We start from the raw sequence: 21,208 nt of genomic DNA on the forward strand, positions 1-21,208 counted from the left end.
TGAAAGACCTATACTCTGAAAACTATAAAACACTGATAAAAGAAACTGAAGATGGCACACAAAATATGGAAAGATATTCCATGCTCATGGATTGAAAGAATTCATATTGTTAAAATGTCCATACGACCCAAAGCAAACTACATATTGAATGAAATCCCCACCGAAATAACAACTGTATTAAAAAAGTTGTATTGTCTTAGAGAGAGGGAGAGAGAGCGATAACACAAGTGGGGAAAAGCAGAGAGAAAGGAAGAGAGAGAATCCCAAGCAAGCTCTGTGCTGTCAGTGCAGAGCTGAATGTAGGGCTCGATCTCATGAACCGTGAGATCACGAGCCAAAATCAAGAATTGGATGCTTAACCGGCAGATCCAACCAGGTGCCCCTCAATAGCATTTTTCACAGGACTAAAGCAAATAATCCTAAAATGTGTATGGAACCACAAAAGACCTCAAATAGCCAAAGCAATCTTGAGTAAGAACAAAGCTGGAAGTATCACAATACTAGAATCCACAATACACTACAAATCTGTAGTAATCAAACAGTGTAACTGGCACAAAAATTGACACATAGATCAATGGAACAGAATAGAGACGCCACAGATAAACTCAGGATTATATTGTCATTTAATCTACAACAAAAGAGGCAAGCATATACAATGGGGAAAAGACAGTCTCTTCAAAAACTGGTGCTGGAAAACTGGACAGCTATCTGTAAACGAATGAAACTGGACCACTTTCTGACCCCATACACAAAAATAAACTTAACATGGATTAAAGATCTAAATGTGAGGAGTGAGGCTGTAAAAATTCTAGAAGAGAGTACAGACTGTAATTTCTTTGACATAAGCGATAGCAACATTTTTCTCAATATGTCTCCTGAGGCAAAGGAAACAAAAGCAAAAATAAACTATGGGACAAGAATGTGTTCTAAAAGTATGTTCTCACCTTAATATCTTCATTACTTCCTTCTCCTAACCCAATCCATCCTACATATGGTCAACAAAATTATTCTTCTAAAGCAGACCCAGATCTTATTATCCAGCTCAGAAAGTCGACAGAAGCTTACAAATGTTTGGATTCCTCATTATGACATTAACTCTTTATAATCTATTAACTCTTTCTCAAGCATTGTCTACACCACCTCATTTATCAAAGACTCCAGTCACACAGGGATAATTGTAAGACCTGCTTTGTTTTGTTTTGTTTTGTTTTTCCCATTCTTCAGCTCCTCAAGTTCAAATGTATCTTATTCTTTATAACTTTATTTTTCTATCCTGAAGCAATCTTGCTTTCTTCAATTTTCTCAGAGCACTTATAGTTACCTTTCTTAGAACAAATCTGAATCTGTTACACTAAATTGATTGAGTTTGTTTTGCCTCGTGTTTTGAAAGCGTTTTAGAGCAACTGTCATACACATATATCTTTGGAACTTCAATGTCTAACATCATGCTTTTCTTTTTTTTTTAATTTTTTTTTAATGTTTATTTATTTTTGAAACAGAGGGAGACAGAGCATGAACGGGGGAGAGTCAGAGAGAGAGGGAGGCACAGAATCTGAAACAGGCTCCAGGCTCTGAGCTGTCAGCACAGAGCCTGACGAGGGGCTCAAACTCACCGACCGTGAGATCATGACCTGAGGCAAAGTCGGTCGCTTAACCTACTGAGCCACTCAGGCGCCCCATATCATGATTTTCTTAATTAATGTTTGTTGAGTTGAATATAAAAATTTATTTTATTATAACAATGAATCTATTAATTCTGTGCATTTCCAGCCATAAATACACATTTTGTGAGATTATGTATTAAAAACTTGCTTATTGCTATTTTTGTAATATAGTTTGATTGTAGGCTAAAAATAAGTACCCTCAGGATAAAATATTGCCAATTCTAAGTGTGTAATATAATATATGAAGTGATATAAAGGTTTTAAATGCTTAAAATCTAATACTTTAATAAACAGACTACCATATTTGTTCTAAGCAAAATATATTTGGTGATTTTTTCTCAATTGTTTTAAAAATAGGAGCCAGGGGTGCCTGGGCTGCTCAGTCAGTTAAGCATCTGACTCTTGGTTTTGTCTCGGGTCATGATTTCACCGTTTGTGGGTCTGAGCCCTGCATGGGGCTCTGTGCTGACATGGCAGAGCCTACTTGGGAATCTCTCTCTCCTTCCCTCCCCTGCTTACTCTATCTGTCAAAAATAAATAAATAATATTAAAAAAATTAGGAGCCAAGTATCAGGGTTTTTTTATTTTTTATGTTTTTATCTCACTATTTTATTCTCTACTTTTTCTGGGTGTCAAGATGTCTATCTGCTTGCTTATTATAATTCACCACATCACTAACTTGCCCTATCTAATACACAGTCTGCATATGGTGATGATATTTATGGGAAATGCACTGAAAGAAATTGTGACTTGCCCTCCCACCCTTATGCTACAGAGCCCTTCAAATAACATGATAGCCAGAGCTGAAGAACAATACACCAGATGCTCACCCTCAGAAATCAACAAAGGAAAGAAAGCTTCTAAAATACGATCAGCAATATAATCTCAATTTACATTCAAAATAATCATTATGATAATTAATAATCCCCATTAAAAGAAAATGGTACAGATAGAGACACAACAGGCAATTTCTCATTTTAGATGGAAATCTTTGCATTTTGCAGTCCTAGCACTTGGGTCAGAAATGTGATAGCTGGCAATGTAGTATAAAAGCCACAGGAAAGAGAATAGGAGCAAAATCTACAGATAGGACGAAACTCTAATGTAGATGTTAGGAGAAAGTAGAAAATGAAATACCGTGATCCAAAGCACACATTTTTAAGCACAATATGGAATACATTACGCAGGGTAATCAATAGGCAGTGGGATATCACTTTGTGCATTGTTTCATTAGTTAATTCACTCAACAAACTTTTGTGTGCTTCTAAATTCTGGGCACCATGTTAGATGTTAGGGTAGCAAATGCAAAGGAGAAATGCCTTAGACTCTTTGAACCTCACAGGGTAATGTAAAAAACATGGAAATCAATTTAATAAAAGAAACATAACAAATTTGGGGAAAAGTAAGAGTATTGAATATCTTTGCCTACAAGTTAGAAAAAAAGAGTGCAAGTCTTCAAGACATACGACACATTTTACTTGACTCATGAATGATGGGAATGAGCTTGCTAAGTAAAGGGGTGGGTACTTCAGACAAAGCCAACTGAAAATTCTCAAAGTCATCACAGGTTTGAATGAGAAATAATTGTTAATAGTGATTATGAAGAATAGATGAATATATTATAATTAAGATTCCCACACTGAGAAAAAGTTTCTCAGTGAAGATTACAGCAAGTTTTTTTCTTTTTGTTAAAAAAATATACACACATATGCATGCGTTCACATGTATGCACATATCAGCTATCCCATCATTTGGGCATATATGCATTTATAAGCATGCCACAATTTATTTTATAGTCATTATAAAATCAGTTATTTCTGAATCTCAGCTACTTTCAAAATGAAAATTATATGATTCTCAGACTCTTCATACATGTTTTTAGGTATCAGAATTTAAAGAGATTTAACCATTTATTAATGCAAGGCATCAAATTTTCTCATCTTTTCTAAAATGTCTTTGCCTCACAGTTAGCCAGTTATCATAGGCTCTAACAACTCCAATAATGCATGACCTTCTGAGACACTTTTAAGAATTCCCTTATAAATAAATAAATAAATAAATAAATAAATATAAAAAAAAAAAAACCTGTTGGGACACTCTCATGCTTGTGCAGTAGTTTGCCCTCCTCACTGGCAGAAGAATGCACCTTGGGCCCGGACCACTTCCTTATCAAGAGCTAAGGACCCCACAGCCTGTACTGTGCTTATCACCTTGGGTGACAATATCTTTCCCTGTTTTAGGCCAAACGAGTGTTTTCTCCCCTTTACCTAAAGCAGCTAACATATAGCACCTGGCCAGCTCCACACTGCTCGGTCTGTCCTTGGCAGGGAGGGGACAGGGTTCTTTCCATTGTGCCCTAAGAGGAATGCAAATTGTTTTGTAATTGTTGCTATAAGGAACCCACTGGCCTTCAGGGAATGACACCCCTAATGAAGCCGATCTTGCTCTCTTTTCTATGTAAGTAAAGCATTGTTCCTTCTAGTGCTTTACGACTGCAGGTATTTTTCTTGGCAACTCTAATACCAAGATACCTTGGGCAGAGCAAGTAGAGTCCTCCCTGGGATCCGTAACTGGTGCCTGGGGTTCTGCTCCTTTGAGATTGATAACTGGTACATGGTATTCTGTTAAAAATGGGGAAAGAAAGTTTTGTTATAATTACTATTACAACTGTTAGCCAACTACTTCTTTTAAGTCAAACTGTCTTCAATAAATTCCATTCTGTCACTCATAATTATGCTCCCTCTTGATCTCCACAACAATCAACTCCAGTCCCACTTTGAACATACAGAAGTAACCTAATCCCTCTTGTACACAAAAGCCCTTTAAACATATGCTTTGCACTCACCCCAAGTCTTCACGCCTAGCAAGAGTGAAGTTGTATATTGAAATACCTGATATCAAAACCATTTGCCTAGATGGTCTTTGACAAGTTATGTATTCTCTCTTTTCTTCATTCTTACTTGTCAAATGGGAGTAATAATACCTACATCACAGAATTTGTATGATGACTGAATGAACTAAAATGTAAAATGCTTAGCAAATTACCTGGCCTGTATAGTATGTGCTCAGAGAGCGTTGGCTCTTATATTAAGAGACGAAAATCTTGGGGCGCCTGGGTGGCGCAGTCGGTTAAGCATCCGACTTCAGCCAGGTCACGATCTCGCGGTCCGTGAATTCGAGCCCCGCATCGGGCTCTGGGCTGATGGCTCGGAGCCTGGAGCCTGTTTCCGATTCTGTGTCTCCCTCTCTCTCTGCCCCTCCCCTGTTCATGCTCTGTCTCTCTCTGTCCCAAAAATAAATAAACGTTGAAAAAAAAAATTAAAAAAAAAAAGAGACGAAAATCTTTTTTATTATGCATTGTTTTTCAGACATTATTCTAAGAATTATTGGGTCTTATCTCATTAACTCTTCAAAAATGGAAAAATACTGAACATCTATTTATTCTTTATTAAAATTGTTACTAAAACCAGGTTAATTCCAGTAGAGTCCAACTGACTAGAAGCTCTACTCTAAGACCCACTTCCCTTTAATAATGAGGATAGACTCAAGTTCTTATTCTCTATAGAGGGAAAGGCAAAGCTAGGCCAGGGAACTAGAGGGACACTTTTTAAGGATCCACAAGTCAGTGGGCAGATTCCTTGTTCTTTAGTTTGCCTTGTTCAGTCTGATCTATCCATAGAGTGCCCCCAAAATAGTCACAAATCAGTTGCAAGATTCCTGCCCCTACTACCACTGTCATGGAAGTCCCAGAGCAAATCACAGTATTATACCCCACATGTATTAAACTTAAAAAGCAAATTATGGAATCAGGATATCCCCAACACCAAACAGGACTAGAATGGATTTGAACTGAGTGGTAAGATCCCTGGAAATTTAAACTGATTAGCTTTTCAAGGCCATCCTTGCAATTTTATTAACTCACAATAATTCAATTACTTATTTTATAATACATTTTAATTCCCACTTTTTGTGTTTGGGAAAGATTTTGTCATATTTCTACTTAATGCATGAAACTATTTAGGATCCCACAGAGTAAGAAATGCTCCAGTTCTCTCCAACTTGAAAGCAAGTTTTCCTTGAAAAACAATGTCTTTTTTTTTTTTACTATCGTAAAATAGTAAAGTATGTACATAATAATAGTGTAAGTAGGTACATTATAATCTGTTCTTCAATGGGGTCATAAGAAATGTAAACTGAATAAATGATATTTAAGAAACAGTCCAGTTCAAAATAATTTGACTCTAAAATTCAGTTTAGCATCATAGTTTCAAAGACCAAAAGAAGTTTCCAAATCTTATTCCCAGGTACTTCAGCTATTATTGATGGGTTGGAGATTCTTATTCTGATTTATATTGTTTAACATGTTTTGGGAACTTTGCTATCCTGTGTCATTTCCTTTTCAATTGCAGCAAAGTTATTTAAAGAGAATTTCTATCAGCCACCTTGTTAGAAATAACACAGATTAATGCTTAGCTTTAATTATTATTATTATTATTATTAATATAATTATTATTGCTGTCAATATTAACTACTGAATTACATGACCTTACTAATGATTAGAATAGATATAATACAAAATATGCTATATTTGCAGCACAACTTATACTTATCTAGTTAAAGTATTTAATGTCTCTCAGCTACTTACTCTTGGTTCTATGTGCTTGCTGATCATTAATGCTAGGCAGGACTATGAGGCTGCAAATTGCATTTCCAAGACTTTGTCATCAAATGGTCTTCATATGAAAGGAACACATTATTGAAAAGGAACAAACTATTTATAGAAACAAAAAAGATTAATAATCTCAAAGCATTAAGTGAAAGGAAAGATATCACAGTCAAAGGTAATATATACTGCAAGATTCCATTTCCAAGGCAAAACAATGGAGATAAAGAACAGATTAGTGATTTCTAAGGTCTTGGGGCAAGAATAAAGTTGAACTTCAAAGGAGCAGCACAAAGGATTTTAGATGCAAAGTAATTGACCTCTAGAATGAATGTGAATTTTGTTAAATGAAGTTGTTCTAGAGGAGCAGAATTTCAAAGGTGAGTTTTCTGAGTTGGTTCTGGGTTTTCTGGAATTGTCTATTATGCATTGACTTGTCATATTACTATATTGTATACCTGAAATTAATGTAACATTTTATATCAACTATACTTCAATTAAAAATTATAATTTAAAAAAAATTATATTGTTAATCTTTCTCCCAGCCTTCTCCAAAAAGACTTATGGTCTTTTGCTAGTGTTACCTGTGCATTGTAACAAAGAAAATAATCAAAACTTTCGAGGACTATTGGACAATGGCTGTGAACTGACAGTGATTCCAAGAGACCCAAGCTATCAGTGTGATCTCCAGGCAGACTAGAGGCTTGTGGATGTCAAGTGAACAGTGAATGTTTAGCTCAAGTCCATCTCATAATGTGTCCAGTGGATTCCTGAACCCATCCTATAGATATTTCCCAAGTTCCAGAATGCATAATTGGAAAAGAAATGCATTGCTTCCCTTACTTGTGGGGTGAGGGCTGTTATGATGGGAGAAGCCAAGTGGAAGACATTAGTATTGTCTCTACCTAGGAAAATGCTAAGCCAACAGCAATACCACATCTCTGGAAAATTGGCAGAGATTAGTGTCACCATGAAGGACTTGAAAGATGAAGTGGTGGTGATTCCCACCGCATCACCATTCAACACTCCTATTCGGCCTTTGGGAAGACCAATGGATTTTGGAGAATGACAGTGGATTATCATAAGCCTAAGCAGGTGGTGGTTCTAATCATAGCTACTATGCCAGATGTTGTTTCATTGTTTTGGTAAATTAATTCATCCCCTAATAACTGGTATGCAGCTATTGATTTGGCAAATGCCTTTTTATCCATTCCTGTCCATAAGGCCCACCAAAAGCAATTTATTTTCAGCTGGCAAGGCCAGAAAATATACTTTCCCTATCCTACCTCAGGAATATATCAATTCTCCAGGCCTATGTCTTAATTTAGTTCACAAAGATCTCTGTTGACTTTTTCCTTCCAAAAGATAATCACACTGCTCCATTCCATTGATGAAATGATGCTGATTAGACCAAGTGAGTAAAAGTAGCAACTGCTGGACACTTACTGGTTAAACATTTGCATGCCAGAAGGTTGGGAATTAATCTGATTACACTTCAGGGACCTTCTACATTAGTAAAACTTCTAGAGGTCCAGTGGTATGGAACACGTCAAGATATTCTTCTAAGGAAAAGTTGTTGCATTGGGCCCCTCCTATAAACAAGAAAGAAGCACAACGCCTAATGGGTCTATTGTAATTTTGAAGGCAACATATTCCTCATTTAGTTGTTACTCAGGCCCACTTACCAAGTGATACAAAAAGCACAAGTTTTGAATGGACCCCCAATTAATTGAAGGCTCCAAAGTAGATTCAGGCTGCTGTGCAAATTGCTTTAGCACTTGGGCTGTATGATCCAGCAGATCCATTAAGTTCTTTAAGTGTCACTGACAGATAAGGATCTATCTACAGTCATTTGACAGAGAAGAAGAAGATGCAAATGGTTCTGCATGATATGCAAATACCACTCATGATATGCAAATACCACACATGAATGGCTGCAGCACTACAGTCCCTTTATGGGACATCCTGGAAAAACTGGTGATGGAAAATACTTCTAGTGGGAAGAACTTCAGGCAGTACACCTGGTTCTGCTCTCCTGCTAGGAAGAAATGGCCAGCCACACAATTATGCTGGTTAATGGGCTGTGGCCAAAACTTGCTTGGGTGGTCAGGGACTTGGAAGGAACATGATTGGAAAATTGATGGAAAATAGATTGGGAAAAGAGATAAGTGGATAGACCTCTCTGCATGAGCAAAAAATGTGGAGATATTAGTGTCCCATGTGAATGCTCACCAAAAATAACCTTAACAGAGGAAGATTTTAATAATCAGGTGTATAGGATAACCTGTTCTATAGATATCAGTCTATCTGGATATCAGTCAGCTTCTTTCCGTAGCTCATGAACAAAAATGCTCATGGTCACAGGAATAAAGGTTACACACGGGCTCAGAAAGACATATGCAACTGGATATAGTTGCACATATGCACTGGATATAGCTTTGTCTTCCCTGCGTGCAATGCTTCTGCCCAAATTATCACCTTAGATTTATAGAATGCCTTATCCACTGCCTTTGCTTCTGATCAAGGAACTCATTTCTCAGCAAAAGAAATGTGGCAATGGGCCCATGGTCATGGAATTCACTGGTCTTACCATGTCCCCGTCATCTCCCACCATCAGGTAGCTGGCTTGATAGAACAGTGGAATGGCCTTCTGAAGATTAAGTTATAGCATCAGCTAAGGGGAAATACCTTGCAGGACTGGACAAGTTTCTCTAGAAGACCATATGTGCTCTGAATCAGTGACCAGTACGTAGTGCTGTTTCTCTCCTAGATAGGATTGATAGGTCCAGGAATCAAGGGATGGGAATGAAAGTGGTACCACTAATTATTACTCCTAGGGGCCTACGAACAAAACCTGTTTCCTGTTCCCATGAATTTATGTCCCGCTGGCCTAGAGTCTTAGTTTTAGAGGAAGGAATGCTTCTACCAGGAAATACAAAAAGGCTTCTATTAACGTTTATTTATTTTTGGGACAGAGAGAGACAGAGCATGAACGGGGGAGGGGCAGAGAGAGAGGGAGACACAGAATCGGAAACAGGCTCCAGGCTCCGAGCCATCAGCCCAGAGCCCGACGCGGGGATCGAACTCCCGGACCGCGAGATCGTGACCTGGCTGAAGTCGGACGCTTAACCGACTGCGCCACCCAGGCGCCCCAAAAGGCTTCTATTAAACTGGACGTTAAGACTGTCCCCTCCCAGACACTTTGAACTCCTCATGCTTTTCTTTTTTCCTGTTTTCCCCTTTTAGTATGAGAGTATCTCTCCTATACCTGTCACATCATCATATGTAGGAAGGAAATAACATGTTTGATTTCACAGGTTCACAGCTAGAGATCAATTGGCCTCAGAATGAATACTACCATGAATCTCACTCATATTCAAGTTAGTTGATATTTAGATGAGATTTCAGACTTCAGACTTTTGAGTTGATGCTGAAATGAGTGAAGATTTTGGTGCTTTTAGGAAGGAATGGAATGCATTTTTGCATGTGAGAAGATAATGGATTTTGAAAGGCAAGGGAAAGAATACTGAATGTGTCCTCCCCAAATTCATATGTTGAAATCCTTTGAGGGGCGCCTGGGTGGCGCAGTCGGTTAAGCGTCCGACTTCAGCCAGGTCACGATCTCGCGGTCCGGGAGTTCGAGCCCCGCGTCGGGCTCTGGGCTGATGGCTCAGAGCCTGGAGCCTGTTTCCGATTCTGTGTCTCCCTCTCTCTCTGCCCCTCCCCCGTTCATGCTCTGTCTCTCTCTGTCCCCAAAATAAATAAACGTTGAAAAAAAAAGAAAATCACGACATCATGGTCATGTTGGGTGTAAAGAAATTGCCTCCTCTTTAAAAAAAAAAAAAAAAAAAGAAATCCTTTGTAACGTGTGAAGTTACAGTGAGAAAAAGGCCATCAGTGAGGATGTAGTCCTTTGCCAGACACCAAAACAATGGACTCCAAAAACAAATTCCCTTGGCTTTGAATTTTCTACCTTCTGGTACTATGAGAAATATTTTTTTGTTGTTTGTTAGTCGCTCAGTTTATGGTATTCTATGTAGCATTGGAAACAGATGAAGATACACTACTCTATGATTTGTCAAAACTTCTATGTAACAACAAAATAAGTGAATTTAACTTGATGTAAATAAAAACTAATGAGAAATGTAGGTGGTCAGTGTATATTACTCACTGTAAAAGTCTATTTTATCTGGTATATATTTTAAAATATGTATCATAAAATATTTTGAAGGAAGGTATAAGATGTACAGAACATTAAGTTGTTGATTGATGTCGTGCAGAACAATGTGCATATTTTTCCTAAAATGTTTCTATTTTTACTTCATTTGAGTGATTATTTCTTTATTTCCAGCTCATCCAATGACTGCTCAACACAGTATGAAAATCTGGTCTCCTCACCGCAACTTGGGACAATTCTGAATGGCAAGCGTTTCTAAGGGCTTAGCTGAGATCTTCATTGAGATTATAGCATAATCCAGTGTTTTTCCTCTTTTCAATCCTACTTTCTCCTTTTGTTTCCCTTCTGCAGGTGGTGAAGGCAAGAATATTCCTTAATAAACTTCCAACACACAGTTCTCTATTTCCATCTCACATGTTACCTTCCTGATAATCCAGTCTATGACAAGTCTTTCTAGATTAGGAAAAAAAAAAAAAAAAAAAAAAAGCAAAACTATTTTCTATGCAGTGAATTGAATAATTAAAAATGTTGAGCTCCAGGGGCTCCTGGATGGCTCAGTTGGTTAAGCGTCTAACTTCTAATTTTGGCTCAGGCCATGATCTCATGGGTTCATGAGATAAGAGTCCTGCATTAGGCTCTGTGCTGATGGCAAGAAGCCTCCTTGGGATTCTCTCTCTCCTTTTGTCTCTGCTCCTCCCCTGCTTTCTCACTCTCACCCCCCATCTCAAAATGAATAAATATTTAAAAAATAAAATAAAACTAAAAATATAGAGTTCCCCCTAAAAAAAAAAAAACAATAGAAAGCAAAAGATTAAGTATCTGAAAACTACAAACAGCCATCCTTTTTGAAAATAATATAAAAACATCATCTTAGTTAAGTCTTAAAATTGTCTTCATTCTCATTTGGTCAGTTACTACATATAAATATAAATATAAATATAAATATAAATATAAATGTGTGTGTGTTTTATATAATATATGAAATCCTCAAATGTCCTCATAACTTCACTATAATTTCCTTATGAAATAATTTTAATACAAAATACCAGAGAATTTATTTTAGTTGACAGTAGCCTTGAATTTATTGTTTGAGAATTCTCACAAATTACTGTATAATTTTCTTTTCTACTCTAGCTAACATATGATATTGAAAACCTGTTTAAGTTTCATTTTTTTAAGTTTTATCCGGGCATGAAAATATTGGAATTGAAAAAGAAAATCCCGAATCTGAATTAATGATTTAGCTTACCTTAGCAACAATCCCAAGCATTCAATTTGTTTGCTAAGTAGAAAAAGTAATAACCCCCTTACTATTTGGAGATCAGCTTATTGCAGTTGCAACATGAGTATTTATACATGAAGATTTTTAGTCTTGAAAAATGTACTGTTGTGTGATTAAGATAGAATAAAATGTCTAATCTTTTTGAATATTCATGATGAACTGAAACAAAGTAAAAGAATATTTCCATACAAAGTTAATAGTTTGGATCGTGAGTTGTGGTGGGGCAGGGAAATGAGGAAGAAGACATAAATTACTTAGGCAGAGAAGAAACAAATTCATAGAGAGAGGTGGTAACACATTGTCAGGAGACAGCTTAAGGCAAAATAGGTGGAAATCACAGAGCAGAAACATGTAGCACAGAAAGGGAAACAAAATTGCAGAGGAGTAGCAGAAGCAAAGCCTTAATAGTTATTCTGAGTGCGACATGTTGACAGCATGCCAAAAGAATTAGGATCTAATCAGTCTGGAGGCCCAAAGACTGTGAGGAAGAGGCAGAAGCAGATAAATGGAGTCTATAAAAAAAGTCAAGGGAACAAACTGATTTTGAAGGGAATATTATGTTCTTGCCAAAATCCCTTGACTCAAAAAAGGAGAGACAGATGATCCCTCATATTAGATGACAGTTGGGTCATCATCTCTGTTTTATGCACACATAAGAATGACACCATTTTTCAGTCAACCCACAGAAGATCCAGGACACCATCTATCCATCAAGGGAAAGGTTGACCCTTCACTAAAGAGAAAGTCTTGAAACAGTAATCATGAGCTATCTTTTCAGAACAACAACAACAAAAAATAGTCCTACATATAGTACAAATGTATCTGTGATTTAAGCAATGTTTCTAAGCACTTGAATTAATAACAAGACTTCTTAAATTTTCAAATGCAATAAAAACTCTTACCTGACTTAACACTGAACTGACTCACCTGATGAAGAGGAACTTCACTCACTTCACCTATAAATCAACACATTTCTGGTCCTATCAATTCATTTTATGCTTGCCAATTTTGGTTGTGTTTGTTCTCCAATTTGTTGACTACAGTATTACCTAATGTTATAATTATACAGTATTATATAATCGTAAATTATAAACATATATTAAATTATGGATAAAACATGAGGCTATAAAGAAATGTTGTTTTGTAACTAAATATACCTGTCCAATTCTATAGTACAAATGAGGAATCATTTGTACCAGGATTCATGAAAACAGTATTACTATTACTCTCAATTTAATATGAAAAATAAAATACAAAATTTAAAAAAGTCCTCTGTACCTACTTCAAAAAATATTTAGGTCTGCCTCTTACTAAACTTTGTGATCTTGGGCAGGTTATTTTACGAAACGTGAGACTCTGTTCCCTAAATTTTTAAAGAGGATTGTATTTTGTACATATGGTAACAATATTATCTATCCCCCTTCTTACACGTTCCCTAAGTATGAGTCATTCTTCTCCCCACGGAGGGGTGAATTCAATGTTCTCTCTTCTTGAAATTCGGAAGATCTTTGTGATTGCCGCAAATATATAGAATGTTGAACATGACAATGTGTGACTTCTGGGCGAGGTCGTAAAAGCTCCCACTTGATTCTTTTGGGACTCTTGCTTTTGAAGTTCAGTCACATGTTGAAAGGAAGTCCACATTAGCCCTTATAAGAAAACCACATAGAGAGTCCAAGCATAGTAGAGATGAGACCTCTGCTCTCAGCTTTGGCTGAGAGTTCACTAAACAGCCTGCACCAAACTGGCAGCCATGTGTTGTGAGCTATCTAGGCCTCAGTCAAGCTGTTCCCGTTGAAACTGTGAGGAACAGAGATAGTCCTTTCCTACCTAATCAGTCTGCAGTTTCCCGGCATTTATAAGTGATTATTTTTATTTTTTTATTTTTTTATTTTTTATATATATGAAATTTATTGACAAATTGGTTTCCATACAACACCCAGTGCTCATCCCAAAAGGCGCCCTCCTCAATACCCATCACCCACCCTCCCCTCCCTCCCACCCCCCATCAACCCTCAGTTTGTTCTCAGTTTTTAACAGTCTCTTATGCTTTGGCTCTATCCCACTCTAACCACTTTTTTTTTTTCCTTCCCCTTTCCCATGGGTTCCTGTTAAGTTTCTCAGGATCCACATAAGAGTGAAACCATATGGTATCTGTCTTTCCCTGTATGGCTTATTTCACTTAGCATCACACTCTCCAGTTCCATCCACGTTGCTACAAAAGGCCATAATTCATTTTTTCTCATTGCCACGTAGTATTCCATTGTGTATATAAACCACAATTTCTTTATCCATTCATCAGTTGATGGACATTTAGGCTCTTTCCATAATTTGGCTATTGTTGAGAGTGCTGCTATGAACATTGGGGTACAAGTGGCCCTATGCATCAGTGCTCCTGTATCCCTTGGATAAATTCCTAGCAGTGCTATTGCTGGGTCATAGGGTAGGTCTATTTTTAATTTTCTGAGGAACCTCCACACTGCTTTCCAGAGCGGCTGCACCAATTTGCATTCCCACCAACAGTGCAAGAGGGTTCCCGTTTCTCCACATCCTCGCCAGCATCTATAGTCTCCTAATTTGTTCACTTTGGCCACTCTGACTGGCGTGAGGTGATATCTGAGTGTGGTTTTGATTTGTATTTCCCTGATAAGGAGCGACGCTGAACATCTTTTCATGTGCCTGTTGGCCATCCGGATGTCTTCTTTAGAGAAGTGTCTATTCATGTTTTCTGCCCATTTCTTCACTGGGTTATTTGTTTTTCGGGTGTGGAGTTTGGTGAGCTCTTTATAGATTTTGGATACTAGCCCTTTGTCCAATATGTCATTTGCGAATATCTTTTCCCATTCCATTGGTTGCCTTTTAGTTTTGTTGGTTGTTTCCTTTGCTGTGCAGAAGATTTTATCTTCATAAGGTCCCAGTAATTCACTTTTGCTTTTAATTCCCTTGCCTTTGGGGATGTGTCGAGTAAGAGATTGCTACGGCTGAGGTCAGAGAGGTCTTTTCCTGCTTTCTCCTCTAAGGTTTTGATGTCTAAGGTTTTCCTGTCTCACATTCAGGTCCTTTATCCATTTTGAGTTTATTTTTGTGAATGGTGTGAGAAAGTGGTCTAGTTTCAACCTTCTGCATGTTGCTGTCCAGTTCTAACAGCACCATTTGTTAAAGAGGCTGTCTTTTTTCCATTGGATGTTCTTTCCTGCTTTGTCAGAGATGAGTTGGCCATACGTTTGTGGGTCTAGTTCTGGGGTTTCTATTCTATTCCATTGGTCTCTGTGTCTGTTTTTTGCCAATACCATGCTGTCTTGATGATGACAGCTTTGTAGTAGAGGCTAAAGTCTGGGATTGTGATGCCTCCTGCTTTGGTCTTCTTCTTCAAAATTCCTTTGGCTATTCGGGGCCTTTTGTGGTTCCATATGAATTTTAGGATGGCTTGTTCTAGTTTCGAGAAGAATGCTGGTGCAATTTTGATTGGGATTGCATTGAATGTGTAGATAGCTTTGGGTAGTATTGACATTTTGACAATATTTATTTTTCCAATCCATGAGCAGGGAATGTCTTTCCATTTCTTTATATCTTCTTCAATTTCCTTCATAAGCTTTCTATAGTTTTCAGCATACAGATCCTTTACATCTTTGGTTAGATTTATTCCTAGGTATTTTATGCTTCTTGGTGCAATTGTGAATGGGATCAGTTTCTTTATTTGTCTTTCTGTTGCTTCATTGTTAGTGTATAAGAATGCAACTGATTTCTGTACATTGATTTTGTATCCTGCAACTTTGCTGAATTCCTGTATCAGTTCTAGCAGACTTTTGGTGGAGTCTATCGGATTTTCCATGTATAATATCATGTCATCTGCAAAAAACGAAAGCTTGACTTCATCTTTGCCAATTTTGATGCCTTTGATTTCCTTTTGTTGTCTGATTGCTGATGCTAGAACTTCCAGCACTATGTTAAACAGCAGCGGTGAGAGTGGGCATTCCTGTCGTGTTCCTGATCTCAGGGAAAAAGCTCTCAGTTTTTCCCCGTTGAGGATGATGTTCGCTGTGGGCTTTTCATAAATGGCTTTTATGATCTTTAAGTATGTTCCTTCTATCCCGACTTTCTCAAGGGTTTTTATTAAGAAAGGGTGCTGAATTTTGTCAAAGGCCTTTTCTGCATCGATTGACAAGGATCATATGGTTCTTCTCTTTTTTTTTGTTAATGTGATGTATCACGTTGATTGATTTGCGAATGTTGAACCAGCCCTGCATCCCAGGAATGAATCCCACTTGATCATGGTGAATAATTCTTTTTATATGCCATTGAATTCGATTTGCTAGTAATTTATTGAGAATTTTTGCATCCATATTCATCAGGGATATTGGCCTGTAGTTCTCTTTTTTTACTGGGTCTCTGTCTGGTTTAGGAATCAAAGTAATACTGGCTTCATAGAATGAGTCTGGAAGTTTTCCTTCCCTTTCTGTTTCTTGGAATAACTTGAGAAGGATAGGTATTATCTCGCTTTAAACGTCTGGTAGAACTCCCCTGGGAAGCCATCTGGTCCTGGACTCTTATTTGTTGGGAGATTTTTGATAACCGATTCAATTTCTTCGCTGGTTATGGGTCTGTTCAAGCTTTCTATTTCCTCCTGATTGAGTTTTGGAAGAGTGTGGGTGTTCAGGAATTTGTCCATTTCTTCCAGGTTGTCCAGTTTGTTGGCATATAATTTTTCATAGTATTCCCTGATAATTGTTTGTATCTCTGAGGGATTGGTTGTAATAATTCCATTTTCATTCATGATTTTATCTATTTGGGTCATCTCCCTTTTCTTTTTGAGAAGCCTGGCTAGAGGTTTGTCAATTTTGTTTATTTTTTCAAAAAACCAACTCTTGGTTTCATTGATCTGCTCTACACTTTTTTTTAGATTCTGTATTGTTTATTTCTGCTCTGATCTTTATTATTTCTCTTCTTCTGCTGGGTTTAGGCTGCCTTTGCTGTTCTACTTCTATTTCCTTTAGGTGTGCTGTTAGATTTTGTATTTGGGATTTTTCTTGTTTCTTGAGATAGGCCTGGATTGCAATGTATTTTCCTCTCAGGACTGCCTTCGCTGTGTCCCAAAGCGTTTGGATTGTTGTATTTTCATTTTCATTTGTTTCCATATATTTTTTTAATTTCTTCTCTAATTGCCTGGTTGACCCACTCATTGTTTAGTAGGGTGTTCTTTAACTTCCATGCTTTTGGAGGTTTTCCAGACTTTTTTCTGTGGTTGATTTCAAGCTTCATAGCATTGTGGTCTGAAAGTATGCATGGTATAATTTCAATTCTTGTAAACTTATGAAGGGCTGTTTTGTGACCCAGTATATGATCTATCTTGGAGAATGTTCCATGTGCACTCGAGAAGAAAGTATATTCTTTTGCTTTGGGATGCAGAGTTCTAAATATATCTGTCAAGTCCATCTGATCCAATGTCTCATTCAGGGCCCTTGTTTCTTTATTGACCGTGTGTCTAGATGATCTATCCATTTCTGTAAGTGGGGTGTTAAAGTCCCCTGCAATTACCACATTCTTATCAATAAGGTTGCTTATGTTTATGAGTAATTGTTTTATATATTTGGGGGCTCCGGTGTTCGGCGCATAGACACTTATAATTGTTAGCTCTTCCTGATGGATAGACCCTGTAACTATTATATAATGTCCTTCTTCATCTCTTGTTACAGCCTTTAATTTAAAGTCTAGTTTGTCTGATATAAGTATGGCTACTCCAGCTTTCTTTTGGCTTCCAGTAGCATGATAAATAGTTCTCCATCCCCTCACTCTCAATCTAAAGGTGTCCTCAGGTCTAAAATGAGTCTCTTGTAGACAGCAAATAGATGGATCTTGTTTTTTTATCCATTCTGATACCCTATGTCTTTTGGTTGGTGCATTTAATCCATTTACATTCAGTGTTATTATAGAAAGATACGGGTTTAGAGTCATTGTGATGTCTGTATGTTTTATGCTTGTAGTGATGTCTCTGGTACTTTGTCTCACAGGGTCCCCCTTAGGATCTCTTGTAGGGCTGGTTTAGTGGTGACAAATTCCTTCAGTTTTTGTTTGTTTGGGAAGACCTTTATCTCTCCTTCTATTCTAAATGACAGACTTGCTGGATAAAGGATTCTCGGCTGCATATTTTTTCTGTCTAGCACACTGAAAATCTCGTGCCAATTCTTTCTGGCCTGCCAAGTTTCAAAAGAGAGATCAGTCACGAGTCTTATAGGTCTCCCTTTATATGTGAGGGCACGTTTACCCCTTGCTGCTTTCAGAATTTTCTCTTTATCCTTGTATTTTGCCAGTTTCACTATGATATGTCGTGCAGAAGATCGATTCAAGTTACGTCTGAAGGGAGTTCTCTGTGCCTCTTGGATTTCAATGTTTTTTTCCTTCCCCATTTCAGGGAAGTTCTCAGCTATTATTTCTTCAAGTACCCCTTCAGCACCTTTCCCTCTCTCTTCCTCCTCTGGGATACCAATTATGCGTATATTATTTCTTTTTAGTGTATCACTTAGTTCTCTAATTTTCCCCTCATACTCCTGGATTTTTTGATCTCTCTTTTTCTCAGCTTCCTCTTTTTCCATAACTTTATCTTCTAGTTCACCTATTCTCTCCTCTGCCTCTTCCATCCGAGCCGTGGTCATTTCCATTTTGTTTTGCATTCCATTTAAAGCGTTTTTCAGCTCCTCGTGACTGTTCCTTAGTCCCTTGATCTCTGTAGCAAGAGATTCTCTGCTGTCCTCTATACTGTTTTCAAGCCCAGCGATTAATTTTATGAGTATTATTATAAATTCACTTTCTGTTATATTATTTAAATCCTTTTTGATCAGCTCATTAGCTGTTGTTATTTCCTGGAGATTCTTCTGAGGGGAATTCTTCCGCTTGGTCATTTTGGATAGTCCCTGGTGTGGTGAGGACCTGCAGGGCACTTCCCCTGTGCTGTGGTGTATAACTGGAGTTGGTGGGCGGGGCCGCAGTCAGACCTGATGTCTGCCTTCAGCCCACCGCTGGGGCCACAGTCAGACTGGTGTGTGCCTTCTCTCCCCTCTCCTAGGGGCGGGATTCACTGTGGGGTGGCGTGGCCCGTCTGGGCTACTTGCACACTGCCAGGCTTGTGATGCTGGGGATCTGGCGTATTAGCTGGGGTGGGTAGGCAAGGTGCACAGGGGCAGGGGGGGCAGGCTTAGATCGCTTCTCCTTAGGTGATCCACTTCAGGAGGGGCCCCTCTCTGTGGGCCTCTCGTCTGCGCTTGGGTCTGGCGACTCCATTCTGCTAATCCTCTGGCGGTTTTCTGGGTTATTTAGGCAGGTATAGGTGGAATCTAAGTGATCAGCAGGACGCGTGGTGAGCCCAGCGTCCTCCTACGCCTCCATCTTCCCAGAATATAAGTGATTATTTTTAAAGGACACTAAAATTTGAAGGTTTATAATGCAACAAAACTAAACTGAAGCAAAGATAATAATCTCACTCACTGTATATGATTGTTATTGGGATTGACTATAATGATAAAAGTTAAATTCACAGCACCCTGCTGAGTATGGAGAGTAAACACAGCTTGTTATCATATGAAAAATACTATACTTTATTCAGTGGCAGGGTATATTCATCCAGAACTTGATACGTTTTGCAGAAAAGATTTACAGATGTTTGAATTTTGGCTGACACAATGTTAAAAAATCATCTCGAGGACTAGCATTATTCTGATAAAATCTGACGAAGACTGCAAGGAAATTCTTCGTGGTCTAATTGTATGTAATGGTGGGTTATTCAAGACTGGAAAGGTTCACCTGAAACATACTATGTGTAATAAATGCCATATAGGAAAATGTTGATGGTGACTTAGTTATCAGATTTGCCAAAGGATGACACATGCACATTTAATTTTTTGCTAATATATGTCTGAACTATTCAAAAAAGTTAATCATATTTTTTTCCTATTTTTCACAAAGGAACTTGTTAAATGTGTTATAAAATCAAAAGAATAGAATTCAGAAATTATCTTATCAATTCAAATTACATACTTTGCACTTGTCAACCTATGTTTAGGTGTATTTCTTTACAAAACAAGCCAGAAAAGTATTTTCATTTTCTTGTAGTTTAAAAGTTAATATTCAGTTTACTAAAATAAATTTAAAAACTAAATTTCTACTTGGAAATTAAAATTATATAGTGTTATTATCCTATGTAAAACTCATAAAGCTTTGAAATCACTTTGAGGGGTTTGCACTTCAGTAAATAACTTTCTCAATAAATTTAAACTTGATCAGTATGTGAAATATATTCAGCTGTCCTCTTCAAATGCCTCAATCTAGCAAAACCATTCCAATTATTTAGATGCGTGCAGTTAATAAAGTCAAATCATATAAATATGGGTAGTCTTAGGCTACTTTAAACATTTCAGTAAGTCTGGTTTCTGCTCGTCCTCACAGCCTCTGCACAGGTTGCTTTTACCGCTTCAAAAGATTCAGCCGATCTATATACCAGGTGACTACCTGAATTATGTTTATCCTTTAAGTAAAATCTTAGCTGATATTATCTTAACTGATATTAAATTGTAACTCCTACAGGATTCTAAAATACACATCATTTAACAATCTTTTAAGTTTTGGGGCACCTGGGTGGCTCAGTCAGTTGAGCATCCAACTCTTGGTTTAGACTTGGTCATGATTCCAGGAGATTCACTCTCCCTCTCCCTCTGCACTTTCCCCTGCTCACACACTTTTCCTCAAAGGAAAAAAAAAGAGAGAGAGAGAGAGAGACAGAGAGAGAGAGAAATAAAAGAGAAACAAAGAACCTGTAAAGGTTTAGTCCTATATATAATATTAATGTCCTTATTAATTGAATTATAAATTTATAAATATAATATTCATTTATCTGGAGAAAGTGCGAGCAAGGGAGGGGCAGAGAGAAGGGGACAGAGGATCCAAAGTAGGTTCTGCACTGACAGGCTGACAACAGCGAGCCTGACTGATGCGGGGCTCGAAGTCCTGAACCAAAGATCATGACCTGAGCCAAAGTCAGACACTCAAGTGAGTGAACCACCCAGGGGCCCCAAGTTTTTGTCTTGTTTTGTACTGAATTTTTCTAACGTAGGTCTTTCAAACATCTTTGAACTATATTGGAAAATAATATTTAAGCTTCTTGTAAGAACTCGTAAGATTACTAGAGATAGATACATGCATACATGAACACACATATACACGAGTATACAAATATACAATGTTTATTTGTAAGCACGATTTTACTTTATAGAGCTAAGGGAATTATGGATAAAGAAAAGACTCCCTCATTGAAGAAGGCCTATTATGAACTACCCAGTTATCATTATATATATTATCTGTTGCTGTATATATTTCACAAATAAGGATATGAGCCTGAAGGAAATCAAGGCACTTGTTTAAAGTCACACAGTCTG

This window comes from Prionailurus bengalensis, chromosome B1 (assembly GCF_016509475.1).
Source record: "Prionailurus bengalensis isolate Pbe53 chromosome B1, Fcat_Pben_1.1_paternal_pri, whole genome shotgun sequence".
NCBI classification, from domain to species: Eukaryota; Metazoa; Chordata; class Mammalia; order Carnivora; family Felidae; genus Prionailurus; species Prionailurus bengalensis.